General features: G+C 31.2%; 1 pseudogene; it reads right to left on the bottom strand.

The window, feature by feature from the left end:
• Nucleotides 1-19,698: 19,698 nt before the first annotated feature.
• Nucleotides 19,699-21,115, bottom strand: LOC126266394 (piggyBac transposable element-derived protein 4-like; annotated as a pseudogene).
• Between the last annotated feature and the right edge of the window lie 2,019 nt (nt 21,116-23,134).

The raw sequence follows: 23,134 nt of genomic DNA, 5'->3' as shown, positions 1-23,134 counted from the left end.
TTCAATAACAATAACAAACAACATAAAAATAAATAATTCGAATTAGAATTCAAATTAGACAATAATCTTCCAAAAAAATAAAAAATTAAGATCTTTGGAAGTGGAAGGAATAGATTGACTAGAATTCAAATTAGACAATTAATTTTCAAAAACATTAAAATTAAGATCTCTGAAAGTGGAAGGAATATGAGAATGAAAAAGTAATGGTGACAAAGGAACTGTTTTAGGTTTAAGGCCACGAATTTTTCTTGTTATAGAGAAATCTGATGGAGAGAAATGGTCTTCACAGACATGACATGTTTTGATGATTAATATTACAAATTGACAAATTGAACGTCACATTAAATTTAATTTAGAATCGGAAGGTGGGTTAAAAAACGATTTATTTTTAAAATTAGGATTATGAACATCACTATAATATGTATAGAAAGTAGGTCTGAGAATCGGCCAACATCTATTTTTCATCCCCCTAAATGTTAGGGGTAGTCCACCCCTAAATTTTTTTTTTATTTTTTAGACAAAATTTTTAGTTTCTATTTTTTTATGATACAACATACAAAAATACATACAATCCTAAATTTTCATCCTTCTACGATCAACCATTATCAGGATTTCTTCGACGATATATTGGGTATCCGTCGACATTTGTGACCGTATCTTTGGTAAAATCTTTAGGGAAATTTTTAGTACATTTTCCATTTGCCATACAAGGCGATGAACTATTAAGAGTACCACATGGACCATGAATCATGTTTGTTGTAACAATAATAATAATAACAAAACAACGTTTGCCGGGTCAAAAACAACAAAACAAAATAACATTAATTTGTTCAACAAATAAGAAAAAGTATATTAATATATAAAGCATTTTATTCAAATTTGAGGTTATTTAATATGATTGTAATGTAAAGTAAATATCTTAAGTACTAAATTATTGAATTACAAAGCATAGTATCCAAGTATGATTTTATTTATTAAGAAATAACTTAATAAATAACCTAAAACAAAATTATTAAACCATTTTATTCATAGCCCCATTCCATACCCCCAGCACCTTCGAATAGCAGTCCGCGCCACATTTACTTACTCCGTTGCTATTGGTCAAAAAATTAACGAACAAATCTAGTTAAATAGCCATTACCCATTGTCATACCAACATTATAAACAACATATCAATTTTAGAAAACGAGTGTAACTTCGGGAACATTCGGCTGTTTCCATTCGGTCCTATTCACTTGCCCCCCCCCCCCCATGGTGTACAGTCTCTGCGAGGTGAGTGAGGGCCTGAGTAAACGCGAAAAGAAAAGAGTAAGGAGGAACATCAGCACAGAGTAGGAAAAAGGGGCGCCCATTGAGATCATTAGGCAGAGGGGGAGGCGCCTTATCGAGCATCTATCTCTGTAAGGCGGAGGCTAAAATCTCGAAGGGCGTCATGATGTAAGATTACAGAAAAAACGCAGGCAAAATACCTGGGAGTAACTCTCGACAATTTGAAAAACATATTAGAGAAAAATTAAAATCTATTAGCACAGCAGCGAAAAACATGTATCCTCTAATAAATAGGAAAGCTGAGTTAAGCGTACACACAAAATTAAACTTAATCAAAACATCTATTACACCCATAGTCATGTACGAGAACGAAGTTTACTCAATAGCTTCCAACACCCAAATAAGTCGTATATAAAGTATACAAAACAAATTATTACGACAAATACTAAATAAACCAAGATATACTTTCCTGGGCCATATCCACAAACAAGCAAACATAAAAACGATCGAGGATCAAATAAAACACAAAAACATAAAATTCAGAGGACTTTTATAGTTCAGCCCGGATTTTTGTATGGCTATAATATTAATTTTATGTTCTTGGAGGAAGTATCGAAGTTATTGTGACTTTTCTTTTATGCCGTTTGCATTCCATGATGCTAAGGTTAATGTTTTTTTTTTGTAAAATTATTGGTAGGTTTGTTATTCATTATAATTAAAGGAAGATTTCAATTATTTCTAATTTTGAAGCATTTATTGCTTTTAAGGCTTTTAATTCGTTAATAATTTAATTTATGTTAAGGTCGTTACATATCTCGCTTAGTTCTTGGAAGTCTGCCGTTGAAGTTGACGATTTTTCTGTTGTTTTTGGAGTTTCCGGGTATCCTTGGTTGCTTGTGTGTCTGCTTTTGTGTTTTTTTTTTTGCTGCCTGGGCGTAGTTCATAGTTGGTGTAGTTTTTTGGTATTTATTTTCCTGTCTAAGTTGCAGCATGTTGGTTTTACTCCTTCTGGGTTGTTGCAATCCATTGCCAGATGATTTTTCGTGCACTTCACGCATCTTGGCGGGTTGTTACAGTTTCTTAGTCCGTGTCCATAGTTTTGACATCTGCCACATCGGGTATTTTCTGGGATTAACATATCATTGCTAGGTAATCAGGGCATTGTTTATGTGATTTATGATTTTTATATTTTTATAAATATATGTTTTCAGTCCCGGTTCGGTTTAGTTTCTTCTATAGGCTTTCTTTGTCTTTCTCCAGTTTCTTGATTTTTTCATTCAGTTCATTGATTTTTTCTAACAAAATATACACTAACTCCTGTTCTGTATGTGTTTTTAGATATTGGTCAATGAGGCTCTCGTCTCCACCTCATCTTCATTGTCGGGTTTACCCCCTGTGTGGTTCATATTTGGGATTTTTTTGGTCTCGGAATTTATTCTGGACCACGAATTTACTCTTTGTTCTCCGTTCATCGAGATTTTTCCTCTGAAGAGTTGGGGCAAGTATCTGAACCCAAGACCCTAGACCAAATCTAGTCTAGCAATTTTAAAGACACATTAGCAACGTTATTTCAGTCTAAGTCATCGTCCGGTGTACGTCGTCATGCCACCCAAAACTAGCGGTAAAGCCGCCAAAATGGCCGGAAAGACTCAAACGAACATCTCCAAAAGCGACAAGAAAAAGAAGCGCAGGAGGAAGGAAAGTTACGCAATCTACATTTACAAAGTGTTAAAACAGGTCCATCCCGATACCGGTATTTCGAGTAAGGCCATGAGCATCATGAACAGCTTCGTAAAAGACATTTTCGAAAGAATTGCCGCCGAAGCGTCAAGATTGGCTCACTACAAGAGGTCGACGATTACCAGCAGAGAAATTCAAACCGCCGTCAGATTGCTTCTGCCCGGTGTATTGGCCAAACACGCCATCAGCGAAGGAACAAAGGCGGTTACCAAATACAACAGCTCGAAGTTAATACATATTTTTTACTTCACAACAAAACGGTCCTTTTCAGAATCACAACAGAATTTTAATCAAAAACTTTCTTATGTTAAATATATAATTAGTATATTTTATATTTGGATTAAATTTATAACAAGGCTTAAGATTAAAGAATTAAATATATAATAAGACACAAAAAACAGGTATGCTATTACTTACTGACATACATTTCTAAAGTAATGATCGTCGTCAATATATATGTGTAACTAACATAAACAACAACTTATGTTTGACATTCGATTGGATTAAACAAGTATCACACACGTGAAATTGAATTTTTATTATTTTAATTAAACTAAATAATCTATAGAGATATATAAACATTTTCGTCGTTCAGAATATGGTGTATCGTTTCATTGTACGTGTCATAATATTAAACGATTCTATCGATAAAATTTCACGAAAACTTCAAGGAAAGGATCCTGTGCACTCATGTACAGTGACTAAAGAACTTTCATAGGTGTTTGAAATTTGCATAAGAAACATGACGACCAAATGACAACTATGAGCACTCAATGGCACTTTATTCCATACCCGCTCCTCATTTTGGAGGACTGCGGGAAGCTGGCGTCAAATCGATTGAGGGCGAGACTACTCTTATTTGTGAAGTCTCGACCACTTTACCCACAATTAGAGAATTTAAATGATTTCCACACACTTACACCAGGACATTTTTTGATTGGGAAAGAGATCCTATCATACCCGTGGATGATTGGAATGATTACACAATCTTCAGCAGAGGTTTAAGTGGTCACAAAAGAATGAAAATATCATAGTTGACACATTTGTAGTTTTAAAGGAAGATAATCTCAACTCTAGTAGATGACCCTTGGCGAGGACTGTTGAAGTACACCCATGCAAAGACAGATTATCCCAAGTGGTCACATTTAAGTTGCTAAATGAAAAGACAACACGTTCAATCCACAAACTGATTGCGATCTCAGGTGAGTCTATCAATGAAAAATCTGACCCTGTTAGACCTAAGAGCAGACTTAAGATGTTGTCAATTTCAACGACCCAATTAGAATCTGATAAGAATACTATACGAAATTAACAACTTGACATATAAATCTTCAGTTGACACCATTGTAAAGTACGATTTTATACATCTTCAAAATAAACAAAACCTTTATGCACACCCAATAAAATTATAAGTTTTCTATCTTAAATTATGATTATCAATTATTGGAAACCAGAATAACGTTCTAATATATAGTGTTCTTTTGTCAATTTATCCTCTCCAGCAATTACAATAGTAAATTACATACAGTGCCAAAAATGCTCTTCGTGTCTGGATGTTGTAAGAGATGGATGCACGACAAAGAGAGAAAAATTTTGCCCGGTAGTAGGAATCCCCACTCTCAGAGACAATGGCCGTGCTAGTGCGCGCTTGCGCACAATATAAATTAATCTTTGCGAATGCAATTAGTAACTCTCCATATGCGATATTAAAAACAAAAATAAGTATTCTAAAAATAAAGTTCTTTTTTCAAAATAAAAATGTATCCCAAAAATTAAATAAAATAAATAAATGCATAAGTAAAAAAAATAAAAATAATTAAATAAAGTGTTAAAAGACACCGACTCGTCTGCGGAGACGAACCGCATGCTAAACGCAGCAAAACCAAATGATCCCCTCCAGTCAGTCCGGCCCGCCCACATAATTGCATGTATATCTTTCTTTTTTGTTTACAAAGGGGTATTGATGTTCCGTCTCAATACGCGAGTAGACACGTTCATCATTTTTGATACTGTATACACAACTAATCAAGTCATTATTTAAAAATGACAAGTAACCAAATTTATATGCAATAAATTCAGTTACTATTCAGTTTTAATTTTTTTCCCACTGAACATTCTTCAGACGTTTTATGGTGCATTATTATACAAACATTCTTCAGTTAACTAAAATTTAACCACAGATGGAGGCAATTGAAAGTATACTTGGATGTCCCACCACATATCATAATACCTAGAACAAAATTTAATAATAAATTAAAAAATACTGAAATAATTATTATAATAGTTATCATAACAGTATTCACAAATACTGATCAGAGAGGTTTTAAACCTCCTTGTTGAATATATTTGTTCAGCAACAACACTCTGTGATCTTTTTCATTTCAATTTAAACAATTTGGGAAACAGTAATGTTCATCATTAAAGGTACCGAAATACATTTGAAACGTTTTATATTTTGATTGGTTTTATTTTATTTGTTTTTGATGTAGGCGAAAATAAGTTACATAGTAGGATTGAAATTTGACAAATTCTTTCATATATGTTTTATATTATTGTATATAAATTAATTCTTGATACTCATGAGAAACTGAAAAACGTAAATTTGCCATTAACTAGATGATTGGTGGTTTAATGCGTCCCATTTGCTCCAATTAAAAGTAATTGACACTTTCTATAAATAATAAATTTAAATATTAACATGTTAAAATAACAAAATTAAAACAATTCTACAATAGATAAATTACAGTGTTATGTTGCTGAATATTCAATTATAACAGGCAAGTTAATATCCACTGATGAAATGTTCAAATGTTCAAACAATGTTATTCAGTGGGTCAAAGAAAACTCGAATTAAGTATAATATTCTGGGATAGTTATTCATAACCTAAGAGCTATGTTGGTTTAAAAAATATACAATAAACAAAGAAGGCAAACTAAATTAACAATTTTTTTAAATTCTAGTAACTAATTTTATCATATTTATTTTATTTTTTATTATAAATGTACTATGAATTTTTTAAAAAGTTAAACTATTAATGTATTAAACACACTTTAAATACCAATGTTGTGTATTTTTTTTGCATTCTAAATAGTGAACGACTGCGGTGGAGTGATAAAATCGTTGCTCAATTAGTTCACTATATCAAGACTAAACTATATATTCAATATTTTAGAATTCAAACTTGGTTGTAGAATCTGTAATTAAACGTTTCCCTTTTATTTAATTTGTAATTTGAAAACCACAGAATAATCATTTATTTCGCAAAATAACAGTAATATTAAGTAATATTGCTCTTGCATAATGTCACTTTTGAAGTTCAATCAAATCAAATATGATAAGACTTAAATAATAAAAATAACCCAATATGTTATTAACTTAATTCATTTTTAATTGCATATTAACTCAGTTAAAAATAAATGTACACTAACCTTAGTTTGAGTAGAAATGTAGATGTTGTTTCAAACAATACCCAATGTAATCTTCATTCCATTTACTGGTCATTGTCTAAAAAATTAAAAAGATGTTTTATTTTCTTTTTAATGCTTACATATCATATAAAAATATTTATAATAAATATTACAATATTAAACAGATTTCCCCTCTTTAATTTAAAACCTTTTTTTGCTACATGTTTTCAATATTACCCAAATGTTTTTTTGTTTTAAACAAAATAATGTATAACAAATAAATGAATTGCAAATACAAAATAATTTTACCAGTCTGTGCCCAGCTCTGTATTCTTATGAAATGTTATTGATAATAATTAAACATATAATGAATCTTAAAAATAACAACTGCCCTCAGAAGTGGTCAAAATCAATTCAATTGATTTCTGATTAGTGTTCACCAATATTGATACAAAAATATATTATATTTCAATATTGTTTTGTGCAAACCCCTTTGAATATTCTATATATGGATATATTCAATTAAATCACATGAATAACAAGCTAAATGAATATACACTGACTTTGACTTCAATATTGATAATCTCAGTTGCATAGATGTAAAGGTGTACATCAATTTAGTTTTTCAGTTATTGATATCTAAAATATAAAAAGGAAAAATAAAACATTATTTAAAGCATTCCATTTTTAACATTATTTGTATTTATTTATATATTTCACATAGCATATATTAAAAAGAACAGTATAAATTAGGCAAATTAAATATAAGCTAAATGAAACTACTACTACTAAAGAACTACTCATGATAATTTTACATTCATTGTTGAATTGGAATATAACTATTGTCTACTGATTAAAAACAAATGAATCATATAAATAAAATAAAAAGAAAAAATCAAGTAGCCACAGATACAGGTTTCCTTTCGAAACAATATTAACATAAGAGAGCAAAAGTTAAGATTAATTGTTGTTTGAATATTAAAATATTTTCATTAATACATAAGTCACTTGTGTGGCAAGATAAAGACACATAGCTTTCACATTTATTTGAAGAATGGTAAACATGATTAAATGGCTTGCTCCACAAACAACTTTAATGTAAACCATCAGTTTAGTATTTCAGTTGTCATCACCTAAAACATAAAGTTAAAATCTATTAGTAAACAGTAAAAGTAGTAATATAGTTAAAACCATTTTACTTTTTATGTTTGTAATATTTGTAATAAACAATGTATAATGTAGATGATTAAACAATAAAATATTTTACATTAATTAACTTGTTAAAATTAAATATACCAACCTGAATAATACAAACACTTTTCATCAATTAAGATTTTCACATATGACTGAGTGAATTCACTTGGACTTTATTGTCTAAGTAGATTCATATTACATTGACCAGACCAGTCAGATCTCTTCAAATATATTCCCATTTTCATTCATTCATATTCACATTTTCTAAATCTAAAAATTATAGATAGTGTTTGTTATTGAATAATAAAATAAACAGTTAACACGGTATAAGTCTTATAAAATTTGGGATAAAGTTGTATTATAGCGGCCTGAAATTATGTTGGTAGTTCCCGCAGGCGCATGGGGGGCCAAGTGAATAGGGACGAGTGGGCAGCAGCCGAACATACTAGTTCGGAGGCGTCGGAAATGCACGATTCTGGGACGAAAGTGGGGTCAAAGGTCAACCTCTGTCATCTGGGAAAAACATAGAAAACTGGGGATTTTAGTATTTACATTTAGTAATTTGGTTAAAGAAATTCGTAAAATTGACAGTAAAATGGCATAGTGTTTGTGTGAGTGGCGTGGTAGGAACAGGTAAGTTTCTATTTTAATTATTATTTCTGTGATATTCTGTGATATAGTTTTATATAGTATTATTTTACAATGGGTTTTCCTCAGCAATCTCTACGTCCTGGTTGGATTAGTAAAAGATGTAGATATACTAAATGTTCCAATGCTTATTTAGTTAATGTCGAAGATCCAACTTTTAAAAATAAGTCTTTATTTTTAGCACCATTAATTCCTATTGTAAATCTAGTCTGGCGTTCTATTTGTCAAATTTGAAGTTCTGCATTTCCTTCCACTTCGACTAATGTTCTAAGTCTAATATCTGATTTTAATTGTAGTTCTTACTCTTCGATATCAAATAATTTAATAAATCTTAATAAACAAATTATTGTACATTCTAATGTTTTACTAAAATGTTCTGATTCTTTTTCTGTTCCTGATGTTCCCTCGGCTTCAAGTATTTCTCTTTGTTCAAATTCTCTTTTAGATACAAATAATAATTCTCATATTTCGAAAGACTGTCACTTGATTGTTCTGTTAGATCATTCCTATTGCAAATCTACATCTCCTATCTGTGATAAAAATAATGCTGAGAGTTAAAGGCACGTTGCCAAAAGTAAAAAGTATGTTTTAATTATTGTGAACTCTTTTACTGTATTATTATTATTGTTATTTATTTTGTACAAGTTTCTTGTTTTTAGGAATATATGTATCAATTTTATATCAAATGTGTATTCTCATTGTGTATTCATAATAAAACTTTTGTTAAATATATAAGCGTTTTATTTTTATATATTATAAATTGAACCTAACCTATATTAGTAAAATTTAAATGCTGTAAGATCTCCCGTCATCGCAGTTTCCCGCTCTTTTTGAATGACACAGAAAAAGGTTTCTGTAATAAAATTGTTGTTACATTTGGCAATCCGCCACTTAGCCTTGAGCCCAATAATGTTTCTCTTTTATAACATTGGGTTGGTACTTCTTAGGTTTTCTATGCGCAGGCGCAGGTTTTCTATGCGCAGGCGCAGGTTTTCTATGCGCAGGCGCTTTACCATCAAGAACATTCACAACGTTGCCGCATCTAATATTTTACTACTTTTTGAGATATTTTGTCGTTTTTTTATATTCTGATATGAGCATAAAATGTAAACTAAAAATGAATTATATAAATTTCGGTCACTTTTATACTTATTTCGCCAAACAAATTCGTGTAGATGCGAAATAAATAGAGCTTCTAATGTTCCAAAATGGCACTTTTTGCCTTCATTCACATGTTTTCTATATTCAATAAATCATCGGAATTCGCATCCCATTTGAGATAATCCACCCATTTGAGATAATTGTTTAGAACCACGACTTTACCTATTTTCTGCCATTAAAAATCGAAAAATTGAGCTATCAACAATTTTTTTTCAATATTAATATTAAATGAGTATGTTTTGATAGAGTAAAAAAATAATTTTTATTAGAGGAAATTTAATTTTAAACTTGAAAAAGTGTCGATTTTTGCGGTTTTTGCTTGAAATTTTTATAAACATTTTTTTATAGTATATGTCTATTTTTTTTTCAATAAGTCTATCACATTTTTAAAAGAAAATTAATATGTAACATAATTTTTCAATATTTTATGAATTTTTCAAATTTAACAATTTTTATTAAATTGAGGTTTCATCAAAAATAGAACATTATACTATATAAAAATGTTACGTTTTTGTTATTACAGAAATATTTGAAAATTATTATTAAAATAGTTACAAATCAGGAACAAAACTAAAAAGTTTTAAATAATAAATATGTTAATTTCAAGAAAAAATGTTAAAAAATCAGTATTTCTAAAATTTAAAATTATTAGATTTCATTTTATAAAAAAACGTTATTGACAATTTTTTTTCTTGAAAATACATTTTTGATGAACTTACCGAAAAAAAAATTAGGTTAGGTTAGGTTTCCATTTTTTTTAACTAATCTTATTTATCTAATTTATTATTATTTATTACATAAACTTCGAAAATTCAGCATTTTTTCAAATTTAAAATTAATTTTTCTCCAAGGAAACTTTTTACTTGGTCGAAACATATTCTTTAATGCGTCAAAAAAAATTTCAATTTTTTATAGCCAAAAATAGGTGGATCTTTAAAAGACAATTTCGTTTCAATGTTATTATTATTCATAGCTGATATTATAATTAAAATAAATCTATGAATATCTAAAAATACTAAGTTAAAACTATAGCACAATCTGTGAATAGTTGAAATAAAATTAATAATATAATTTACAAATAAATTAGTTTTTTACTTACCAATAAAATTAATATAAATCACACAAATCAAAGACAATAAAAATTATATATAAATAAATGAAAAATCAGACGCAAATTAATAAACACGAAAATAAATTAAATATAAATATAATTCTATCCAAAATAAATGGATTTAAGTAAACACATGTAAGAAATGAAATTTTACAAAATATAAAAATTCACAACGGCAACGTTTGGAGGTTCCAGAGTTACCAACTTAATTTTATGCCGCTAAAATGCAGTTTCATCATAAAACAATATAAAGAGTAATTGCGATATGTCTGTTTAATCTGTTTGTTGCTCTGTGATTTGTTTGTACTTTTGTATCAGTGGTACATAATCTTAAACAACTTTTTCTATGGTCCAGTTTGAAAAAACCGGTAGTAGGTAACACGTGCGTAAGTTTGGTTATATAGGTTATGTTTAAAGCTTACTTATACAGAAAAGGGTAAACACAAGAGGAAATTGAGAGAGGAAAAGACGAAGGTGAAACTGAAGACTAATGCCAAAATGAAATTTCTGTCCAAGGGAAATGATGTGACCGATACAAGTTTTAAAGTGGAGACGATTCGACTGCCTGAGTTGTCAAAGTTTAAGAACAAAGACATTCTCTCACGTAAAAGAAGTTTTAATATAAAAGTAAGTATACAAATAACCAAATTAACATTATTAACAATAATATTAATAAAATGTTTTCAAGGACTTGGTTGTTCGATTGAAACACTACAATTACATCGTCTGACACAGTGCATATGAAGAAAAAGCTGACATGCAGAAGCATTTTCATGATAAGATTATTCTAAATCACTTATGTATTTTGATAAAGATGATGACATTAATTCAAGATAGGTGGAATAGTCTGTAGCTCCAGCTGTGGTAGTTATCGACAAACTTGTGGAATATGTATGTATGTAGTCTTATTAGAAATTTATATTTTCCTCTAAGATATCATTCTTTAATAATTTTATTTTGAAAATTTTAAAATTTAACAACTGCTAATTGAGTGATTTTTATTTAAAATTGTAAAATTTCACAATTAAATTTTAATTTTGGCTAATTTCAAACGCTGTTTGATTAAATTTTATGATTGTTGTTTGTATATTTAATTAATTTTGTTACATTTTCACTTATTTCCTCTTAGTAGTTTGAACAATTTCACCAATTTAAATTTTAAGGTTTGTTCGTAATGAATTTAAAGATATTTTATAAGGTAATTTAATTTTTTTAAGGTTCTTTCAGTGGTTTTGACTTAAAATTGTTTTATTTTATGCATTATTCTATGAAATTTGATTTCTGTTTATATAATTAATTGATTTTGTTTCAATTTCATTTTTATTCTTTTGCCATTTTGAAAAAATTGAACAATTTACAGTTTCCTTACTTAATTTCAGATTTTGTGACACATTTTAATTAATTTTAATATTCATATTAAGGAAGAAAATAAGGAATCCCAAATTGTTTCTAATAAATTTTTCAAGAAATTGTTCTTCATCTTGTGAAATTAAACATTCACTATAATTTTACATCACAACCAAATACTATTTAACTTTTAAAATATGTTTTAATTCTTTTCATTATTTATAGGAAGCACAAATAAAATGAAGATGCATCAACAAATCAGTCACATTCAATATTTCTTAGAAGCAGTCTATTGAGTGAACTGTAACCAAGATATTGGAGGATTGCTTGACTAATATAAATCATTACACCATTTACTTTTAGTGCAGTCTTCATGATAACAGTAATTCTTGTATAACTTTCTATATTTTATGTTTTATTTTTAATTTTTAAAAACAAAATTTCCGTCAATTGGTGATAGATTATATTTTTATAAAGTTATCATTGCTTTAGTTTAAATTTATAATTTAAATTTAAAGATAAAAAATAAATGTATTGAAGGCAGTCACTGAGAGAAAAACTCAATTTTTAAAATTTAAATTTGCTAGACTACTAACTTTAAGAAAAATTTATTAAGACTATTATTGAGTGAGTTCTACCTGGTCTCAACCTATTTTAGAAACAATCTAATTTTTTTCGCAGGCATATAATATTTTTTAATTTTTAGATGACTTCAGTTAATGAAATTTGAATCACAATTAATACAATCTTCCAGAATTTTCCAGAAGCAATGTTTTTATGCAGTTTTGAAATTTATTTAACCAATATCAAATTTAATGTTGGGGTATGTTTACTTATATTTTTTTAAAAGAATTGTATTTGTATTCATTAATTAACAATTTATTTGTAATCAATGGAGTTATATTAATTTAATGAGGAGAATGTTAAAAAATTATATTAAATTACTTGAAAAAGAAATGAAATTAGGTTTCACAAAACACCTCTACCTGTGTAGACTTAAAATTTAGTTCACTAATGACAGTGTTTATCCGGTACAATGTTTAATTTTAATTTCATATAAATAAACAATATAAATGTCCACAGGTTGATCCAAGTGATTCATAAGAAGTTTGTAGATAATTAAAGGAAATATCAGTCACAAGTTTTAGTTGCAACATTATTCTCAATATGTTGCACTTCCTATTAACGTCGTCTAAAATAATTAAGCTCTGATACTTTGGACTGAAAACCTTCAACAAAATCAAGCAATTTGAGACTATGATAATCACCATAATTAAGACAAAAGTATATTAAAGAAAGTGTATTATTAAGAAAGAAGATTTAATTAGAATTTTTAGCACAAATATATTTTTAATATCAATTTATTCAATCAATCAATTTTATTGTTTTAGGTATTTGGATCATTTTCTGAAAAGGGCTCATCAAGACCGATTTTCTTCAGCTACAAGATGATTATCATAGATAATTAACATGTTTTAATTCATATAACAATGCTAATATCACACGGAATAGAACATCGGATATAGGAGAATTTAAAATTATGTAACATACGAAATGGTTCTACAATTGTATACATATTATGTATATGCTAAGATTTATCATTCTGTTGTGTTAATTTTATTATACCTCAGATCAATTTTGTTACCATTGTCAAGAATAAGGTTTATAACCTGCTGCTCCTTGAACATTGGGGTTGTTAATTTGACAATGTTTTGTGCTCTCATAACTTATGTCAATGAAATTGTCTATTTATTAATCACCTATTAATCAGTGGCTCTAATATTAATCTTTGATATTTAAAAATCAGACTTCAACATCGGTAACAAAGACATAATTAACATTAGTCTATTAAAAATTGAAATCAAAAGAAAGTTTTGCTGCAGTTCTTGATGTGCCTGGTGCACTATTACAAGCTGGCAGCTTTGATACTATATCCAAAATAGTAATAGGCCATTTATCTTTATCAGGAAAGTAAAACAAATACCCTTTTCTCTTCAAGTTATGCCAATAACGTCCTCAAATATTTCAATCCAAGCAATCCTCCATACTAACCAACTTCATATCAGCTTTCAATTTATCTCTTGCCTTGACCCTCACTAACTTCTGGCATCTTATCCATACATGTTCCAAGTCTTCTTTCTCACCTACTCCACAGCTACACATACCGTCTGTTACAATGATTTTAAATCTCTCTAAATATGAATTAAAATTCCTGTGATCTGTTAGTGCTTATGTACTTTTCCTGTTAATATCCCATCCATCGAAGTCTACATCATTAATAAAATCAAAAAGCCATCTTCCTCTTGAGCCCTTTCTCCATACTTCATTCCACATCTTTAACCATCTCTTATTTCCGTGCTCTTTCATTATCTTATCAGTCATTATATATAAGTTACACGTTTCATAATCTTCCATTCTAGCTCTCCTTGCTTCCCTATCTGCCATCTATAATCGTTTATAAAGGTGTGTTTTCGATAGGGGTCCTGCACTATCACTATGCCTGCGTCGCTTCTGTGGAACATGTCTTCTAGTAAAGTCATTGCCATTTTACCTCTGCCTAAGTTTATCTGTATAATTTTTAATTGTTCAGCCATGATGATTTTAGTAGTTGACTGTGGACCTCGCTATTTCCCGCTTTCTTGTTAGCGTCGGGCATCTTGTGTCGGTTGCGCTGTGCTGTCTTTCTTGCAACCCCATTCTCCGGCAGTTTATACAGTTCAGCCTTTCATCCTTGCATTCGTTTCCTTGATTGCTTCTCGCCGCACTTCCTGCATGCTGGGTCCTCTACGGTATTTTGCCACGTGCCCGAACCTGCAGCACTTGAAGCATATTGCTACCTCGATGTGTTCCTCAAAGTATACATGAATGAGGTCCAGGGTCCCTCTTTCTTTTTTGATGAGGTATCTAAATGTTGTGGGGTCTGTTTCTATTATAACGTTTTCCTTGTAGGGATTTCTGGTGTCCCTTATTGCTACAACTTTTGTGTTTTTAAGGTTTTCTTCAGTTAGGGTCTGTTTTATGTCTATGTTTTATCTTAACATTTGTGTCCTTTCTCAACGCCCTTAATTATTAATTGTGGCTGACGTTGTTTTGGATTTTTTACCGTTAAGCCATGTTGTTTTTGGAGAGCTTATTTTACCCTGTTTTTCTGGTCCTTATTAATACTTTGTGGAATTACTGTCCCTCATTTAAACCTTCTCTTTCTAGCGCCCCCTGATCACTACTACTCCATTTGTCTGTTCATCGGTTCCTTCAACTCCAATTATTAATTCGTGTTTCTTTTCTGGGATTTCCTATCCTTCTTTTCTTTCGTCTTTTTGTTCTCCACCAGGTCTGTTTCCTGTGATGTTGGCATATGTTCTTATAGGGGTGTGCAGCTTCCTGTCTGTCACTGGTCCTTGTAGTGTTGTATGCCTGTTCTCTTGAATTTTGGCCAGTACCTCGTCGATCTTTGCCTGTAACTTCTCCATTCTTTCTTACAATTTCTCTTCTCTAGTGCTTCTCCCTCTCTTGTCGTTTGTTAGTGCCCATTGAATCATACAGGCATTCAAGGTTTTGAACAGCCTTGTGACGTTTGTCCTTACTATACCCTGCTCTTCTCTGTTGAATTGGTGGGTAAGGATAGTGGGAATTTCGTAAATCCATTCATGCGCGTCAGTAGTTAGACGTCGAGTCATTTGGCTATAGTTGTAACAAGGCACGAGGCCTTGCATTTCGCCTAGGAAAAGGGCGTTCGTTGTTCGTAAATTCCTGATAAAATAGAAGTAAAAAGTAAAATAGTCCCGATGGTAATGGGCGCAAACAGCAGATTACGTCCGGACCAGCGTCTTTGAGCAGCCTCAATAAAGTGCGGATTATTATACACGTTTAGTTTACGAAGATGACTCGAGTCGAGGCCGTCCTCACCTTCCCAGCAAACCTGAACATCGCAGACTACGATGTTGTTGTGGTCTTTATGAATTACGATATCAGTTTTATAAAGCCTGCCATCGGAATGTCTAATGTGTGGTTCCTCCTCGACCTCCCAGTCCTTCCGTGATTCGGCTGCAATTTTTCTCGCTACCTCGTTGTGTCATTTTACCCGTTCTCGGTGCGAAGCACTGCATTGCTGAAGAACGTGGCATAGAGTCTCGGTAGCGTTGCAGCAGGGATTTCGACATTTTCTAAGATGTTCGTGATTGGAGGGGTGTCCCACAGTGGGAAGGGAATTTGCTCATAGTTGGATGACTCTCACGAAATGACGACCCGACCAACCTTTGGGTTTGCAAGAAACCCGAGTCCTGCTTGCAGGAGCCTCTGCCGCCACATGCATGCCGTCTGTAAGTGGGCCATCGATTAATGCTTGGCGACGAACCTGGTCAGGAGGGACGTTTCCACATAGTTTTTGAAGCCGTCTAAGTATTCCCAACACACGAAGGGTCTGGAGAGTCGAAACAATTGCCGGGTCCTCGGTGGTGTTCAAAAGCTTAGTGATACGGCCACACAGGACGTGTGGTATGGACCAAGGAAGCTCGAGGATACCCAGGCCCCCGTCTCTAAGTTTGGAGTGGATAAAACTATTAGGGCTGAAGAAGACCGATGAATTTTTTATAATGTACAATAAATGATTTATAATAAAAATGTTTTAATTCCATAGCTTGTTTTATTTCTCACATTTCACGCTCTAATATACCAATTAATTTGAATTTGAAACTATTCCCGGCAATTTTGTCATCTATTCAATAATTTAAACACTACAAATCAATTTATCGTCCAGTGTTGTTTCTCATTTTTAGTAAGAGGTTGGAACTTCTTGAGTGTTCCATACATGGGGGGGCAAGTGAATAGGACCGAATGGAAACAGCCGAATGTTCCCGAAGTTACACTCGTTTTCTAAAATTGATATGTTGTTTATAACGTTGGTATGACAATTGGTAATGGCTATTTAACAGTATTTAAATATGGCGCGGGCTTCTATCCGAAGATGCCGGGAGGATGGAATGGAGCTAATGAATAATAATTGTTGTCCTAATTCTAATATATTTATTCTAAAACGTACTTTACTCATTTATAATATGTTGGTAATTAAGAATTATACTCGATCATACGAAAGTTTTTACCATATCGTATTCGTATTAAAAGTTAAATGTATAATTAAAGTAAACAAATAAATTCAAAAATAAGAATGTATTTAACAAAACTAAATATTAGTATTAAATGTATAATAATTCTATAGATAACAACTAAAATACGATAATATATAATAATTCTATAAATAACAACTAAAATGAAACAAAATATATAAATACAAAATTATAAAATATAATTAGTATTGTATAATATTAAAAAAGAGGAATGTTACATTTTAGTGGGGTTGGATGTCATTAAGACAAGCTAAAATACTACAGTCTCACAAGACATAAACATTTTGAAAATATTTAAACTTCTTAAATGAATACTGCTTTATATTAACTTGCCTTAATAAATTTTAATATCTGGTATATCCACCGTAGGCATCTATCACTGCCTGACAGTGTGGCCATTCAGCAAACCGGGTTTTTCGGGTCTAAGACGATTTTGGAGTGCTCGTTTTCGTTCATCACGTTCGGCTTCCGAATCGAATCGCGACTGCCGTGGATACGCATGCTGTTTTTAGTATTAGTTTTTTCCAATTTTATATTTACCTGCAAAGCATTTTAAATAAGATTTGCGGTCGGCATTAATTGACGACCTTGCATTATTAGAATAAAATTTTGGAGTCGGTGTGAATATAGCACATTTTTGTGTCAATATAATTATGAAATTAATAATATAACTACAATTATAAAATAAACAATGATAATAATGTAATAAACAATCAATATTTATTTATGGTTAAATTAATTGTAAAAATATATAATTATTAAAATAATCTTATACAATAAAATAATTCTGAGAGAAATACTATGATTTTGATTTCAAACACAAATGTGTTAATTAACTACCCGTTTTGTTAATATTAATATTGTTCACCGTACAAATTGTTCATTAAATTCTAAATTATTTATTTATATTATGCGTTTTTAGGACTATAAAAAAGGCAAACATTTATTTTATATCTAAAGTGTGGAAAATAATATTAAATTATAAAATTACTGATAAATCTGAGAATAAATTTGGTATAGATTTTATTAATTCCACAGCACGACTCGATCAATAATAATCATAATAACAATTTAGTTCAGATTAATGAAAACCAAAAGAGAAATTTTCTTTTATATTTGAAGAACTTCAAATTATTTACTGAATTATTAAGTTTGTTTAATTGAACTGATTTCAAATGTTAATATTAAAAAAATATGTTGATTAAAAATAAATGTATTTAATTTAAATATTAAACGAAAACTTTAAATTAATTTGAATCATACAATATAATTAAATATAATTATTTGACTGTTTTAATAAAGAATCATTTTTTAATAATTTACTTTTATTATAGTGGAAATGGAATACATAAAGGTAAAATTATAATATTTATAATATTTTATTTTACTGATGGAATATTCTCCGTATAGCCCTTAATTTAGCAAGCTTTTAAACACTTGTTTTGAAAGTACTATGTTGGGGTAAGATGACATAGTGCTTTGAAAATTGGTTCACATAAAAAATTGTGTCAATCTTCCCATGAATATTTTAAAAAACAAGAAACAATTAAATTTTGTTCATGTGTATCTCGAAACTGATCGAACATCCAAATGTATATTCTGGCTGTCTTAACTATCATATTTGTCCAATAATTTAATAGTATTTGTACTTTGTTTGATGTATTTGTAATATAAATATTCCGAATACTACATTTGTGTACAAATTTATAATAAATATTTAATTTTACATTTGTTGTGCTATTTAGGTCTAAATTAATTAAATTATTATTAAATTAAATATCATGTAAGACTTAGTTTTAATCCTAATATTAAGGAACATAGTAATATTATTGTGTTTTACTTTACTTTTAATTAATATTGTTAGTAATAAACAATACTCAAGATATAAAAATATAATTTCAATCTTTATATACCATTTTATCATTGAAGTAAATTAATCTTTAGTAACGTCTAATATATAATTTATGTATAAATTAACGAATGTTTTATGGTTTTTACTTTCTTAAAACAGTTTTTATTAAGAACAATTCATCAAATTATATATCAACAACAATGTTGAAGATTCACACCATATATTCAAGTTTGTGTAACGCTATAAGAAACAGACAAAACTCTTGTTTACTTCGCTGCTAATGTATTATAAACATGTGGGTCCAAGCAGTTCCGTTCCGATTCAGAAACCGAACCGTGCCGAGTCTAAAGGTGCCGAACGTGTCTCACGAATTTATCAAGTTCAGAGGGGTACGGTTTGCTGAATGGCCACACTGCTGCCTGAAGCCGTTGGCCCATGGAAGCAACAAAGTTTTGGCAATAATTGCGCCCTCTTGCTTCCTCCCACACACGCGTACAATGGTTTTACAATTCCTCTCTGGTGCGCTCATTCTTGTACTCCCACATTTGAACCATCAAACCCCAAAGATTTTCAATGGGGTTGAGGTCTGGGGATCGAGGAGGCCATGGAAGTCGATTTATTTCGGGGTGCTGATTAAACCACTCACGGACAATGCGTGCACGGTGAATTGGACACTTGTCATCCACAAAATTAATTATGCAGAATACACCGCACGCACTGAAGGCAACATTATTTCATTCAGCACCTCGAGATAACTCAATGCATTTGCTCTACCAGGAATGAGGGCAAGTTCCCCTGGACCAGCGGCACCCACCCAACCCTACAAATTGATACAAATCCTAGATCTAGTATTCGGTACAATGTGGTTCTCCTGATATCGAGTACCATTTCGCCGCCAAAGATGTAACCTTCCATGCTGAGATGACTGGAAGAACTTTTCGTCACAAAAAATAGTAGTAGAAAAATTAGTAGTATTAAAATTAAAAACTTTAAAAGCATTGAAAAGAGCCCCGTTTAGTAAGAACATCACTGCCCTTTTCATCCGTTTTTTTGTGCGCCGTACTATAGAATAATATGACAAATACTGATCATACCTTTCATAAATTTATTGTAATCAATAACGCATATCGGCTTCCAAATGTTTTCCTTTGTCTTCCAATCAATATTTGCACTTTCTATAATACGGGCTGAATGAATTGTAGATATCATTCGAACTGGTCTTTTTGATTGCCAACATTGTAACAGAATGTCTTTTCGGCGACGAAACATAGATTCACCTTTTTTTAAATTTGCATTTTGTATACATTTAGGAAGGCCTCTATTTTTACGAATAGTGCCACAACTTCGGAATCCATGTCGTAACAAGATTTGGCTCGTATCAATACTATTATAATAATTGTCCATATAGACATAGTGCCATAAGTTTTCATATGGCTGTAGGAGGTGTAAAATTGTTTCCCGAAGTCGACTTCCTTCACCATGGTATATTCGGAAAACGCATATATATCCCGTTTTTGCTTCACAAACCATCCGAATAAGAACTCCATATTTGGTGATTTTTGAAGCATTATACACCTTGAAAGATAATCGACCTGTCCATCGCATAATACTTTCATCTATTTCAACTCTTGTTGTGGCTTATATACATGTTCAAATTTTAATATAAAGTAAGATACGATTGGTCGAATTTTTTTTAATGCGATCTCTTTCATTAATGTCAGTTTCATTGTTAGAAAAATGCCACGAATACCATATGTTCGTTTCGATTGTTCTGCCTGTAGACCAATATTCATCCCTACTGTCTTTACGAACCTTCCCCTTAAGTAGAAGTAGTCCTAACATTTTTTTTAAATCTACCGTAGACACGTCTTTCCATTTCACAGATTTTCCACTGTCTTTAAACCTATCAACATTTTGTGAGTGATAACGATTAGTTTCCTCTGCCATGTAGTCAAACAAATCATTCCCTATGAAAAGTTGAACTACTTCAATCACACTTTCCGGATTATTTGGTATCACAACAACGCCACTTTGTCCTAAAAATTGTTCAATATTTGGAGGATTATCATATTCTGACCACTCAATTTCTTCATTGTCACTTTGTTCAGAATCACTAGACAGTATTGGTAAAACTCTACGTTTTCTAGGATGAAAGAAGTCCTCATCACTTTCACACTCGCTATCTAATTCACCAATATCGACATCATTTGAAATTTGCGATAAATTATCTGCGTAAACTTCGCTATCACTGTCAGAAGCCATTATTTATTTTATATGAATATTTTATAACTCTATGAATACCGACTAAATACTGGGCACGATCTCGAGATGCAGCGATGTTGCCATTTTGAATGCGGTGTTGCCATTTGTCACTTTCTATTTAAAATTTATAATAAATGAATATAGGTTAGGTTTTTCTGATAGAGTATAAAAATAAATAAATATTATATATTTTGCATAAATTTTATTTACATTTACAAAAACTAAAATATACTTTATGTCACTGGGAAGTTGGCGCGCGAATTGCTAAATTCGTTGGGAATTGTTACCAACCTTATTTATTCTTTTCGTTGTCAACTTCAGAAAATTAAATTAACTAAAACTCTACATTACTCCCCCTCTAGTGGCGGAGCCATGAAATGAAATAAAACATTTAAATATTTAAATACACCAAAATATGAAATGTTGAAATATTTCTTCTTCATAATCTAAATTTCACTTTTCTCGTAGATTTATGTGGGTTATTGGTGTTTATTTGATTTGCTGCATAGTTATGTGAAGTGGGCTTGACCAATCACTATTAGATAAGCGACATATACCTTGTTTGACCATATATTCAAATTCCTGTTTAACTGTTTTTAATCGATCTGGTGCTAACCGTCTGCATTTTGCTTTGAGTGGTGCACCAACGGTCTCGATTTCGTGATGTGTTCAGTTTGCTTTACTGTTTTTGCATCTATTTGGGTTTGTGATTTCGGGGTACTCCTTAATTATATCACAAAACTTTTGCTCAGGATGCAATGTGAATATTGAAACTTGGTTAATATTGATTTGTTTTCCTTTACTGGATAGTTTTGTTGTGCGGTCAATTAATTGGCTTCTACGGATATCGACTAAGTCATAACTGTGTAGGAAGTCTGATCCTAAAATTGGTTTATCGACATCTGCTATGCAGAAATTCCAATCAAAATCTCTGCGTAAGCCTAGACTCACTGTAAGTCTTTTATAACCATAAGTTTTTATTGCAGTGCCGTTTGCGGCATACAAAACTCACGTTGGTGGCGTGCGACAGTGACTCTTAGGTAGAATAGATATATCTGAACCAGAATGTATTAAAAACTTTTGTTTGGTTGTGGGATCTAATACTACAAGTGTGCGACTAATATTCGCCACGCCGTCCGTCGCGTTAACGGACGTGGACTTTAGTTTTCCGTGTCTGAATTTTTATAATTGCATGGTGCAACGCAACGTTTTACTTTATCTTGATATTTTTCATGGTACCAGCATAATTTACTATCCCTTTTTCTACTTCTAGAACGTGAACGTGGTCTATTGTCCAGTTGTATTTTTATTTCCTTTACTTCTTTTATAAGGTTTTGAAGGATTTCTTCAGTGGTGCTGTTTGTTGTGCCTGTTTGCTTTTGTATAGCATATGTACTAGGTCTTTCAATATCTACAATTTTATCTGCCATTATGGATAATTTTTCCATAGTATCATCACTTGTCGTTAGTATTGATTGCACATGAATGGGTAATCTTTGAAGCCACAGCGTTTTAACGAGGTCGTGAGGTACAGCCGTTCCGGCTAAACATTTCATTCGTGTTAAAAGTTCGGATGGTTTTCTTTCCCCTAACTCGATATCGGACAATAACTTTTTTGTCTTCTTTTCTTGAGATTCGCTAAAAACAGAAATTAGTTTTTCTTTTATATTTGTGTATTTCCCACTAGGTGGTGGGTTGATAACTTCGTCAGTGATTTATTGCAATATGTCTGTATCTATGGCGCTCAATACGTGATGATATTTAGTCGAGTCTGTTGTTATTACAGCCAATGCGAATTGTGACTCGATTTGCAAGAACCATATTCTTGGATCTTTCTTACAAAAAGGTGGAGTTTTAATACTGACTCGTTCAATTCGTGCTTCCGTTGTGGTAGCTGGAGTATCCCTTTGTTCGTTCTGCATGGTCCACGTGTTTGTACCAATGTTAATGTACGCTTCTTGATAATTTGGGTGTTGGATGGGGTCACCAATTTGTCGGGATTGTTGTGGGTTACGACAA

The sequence above is a fragment of the Aethina tumida genome, chromosome 8 (assembly GCF_024364675.1).
Source record: "Aethina tumida isolate Nest 87 chromosome 8, icAetTumi1.1, whole genome shotgun sequence".
Classification (NCBI taxonomy): Eukaryota; Metazoa; Arthropoda; class Insecta; order Coleoptera; family Nitidulidae; genus Aethina; species Aethina tumida.
Note: the sequence above shows the minus strand (reverse complement) of the source record. Positions and strands in the feature narration are given on the sequence as shown.